Source organism: Myotis davidii, unplaced genomic scaffold (genome assembly GCF_000327345.1).
Source record: "Myotis davidii unplaced genomic scaffold, ASM32734v1 scaffold221, whole genome shotgun sequence".
In the NCBI taxonomy this organism is placed as follows: domain Eukaryota; kingdom Metazoa; phylum Chordata; class Mammalia; order Chiroptera; family Vespertilionidae; genus Myotis; species Myotis davidii.
This window is the reverse complement of record NW_006293349.1, coordinates 69,920-70,375: the sequence shown is the minus strand read 5'-3', so window position 1 is coordinate 70,375 and position 456 is coordinate 69,920.

The following is a 456-nucleotide window of genomic DNA, read 5'->3' as shown; positions in this document are numbered from 1 at the left end:
TGGACCACTTGACAGCCAGGAGCCTAGAGGACCCACCAGGAGAGTGGCCCACCAGGGACCGCCCCCCGGGGAGCAGCAGCCCAGGGATCTAGGCCCCAGACTGGGAGGGAGATTTGAGGGTCTGAGATGACTCATCCGGGCTCACACGGCCGGCCAGCACGAGGTCCAGTCCCTTCCACCGACCCCCAAGGCCGGGGCAGGCACCGGGACATGTGGTCATACTTCTGAGAACAAAGAGGGGCCGCGCTGGGCTTTGCCTCCTCAGTGGGTATGGCCCCTGGGATACTCAGGGTCCGCGGGGACCTTCCCCAGGCAGCGAAACTGGTCCTCGAACCCCTGGCCAGGGACAATGAAAGCGCCTCTTCGAAACTCCCCGTGTGAGGTCATTTCCACCGCAGTGACGACGCCAAGCCCCGAGGCTGCTGCCCAACCAGCCTGTGAGGAAGGTGTGCGTCA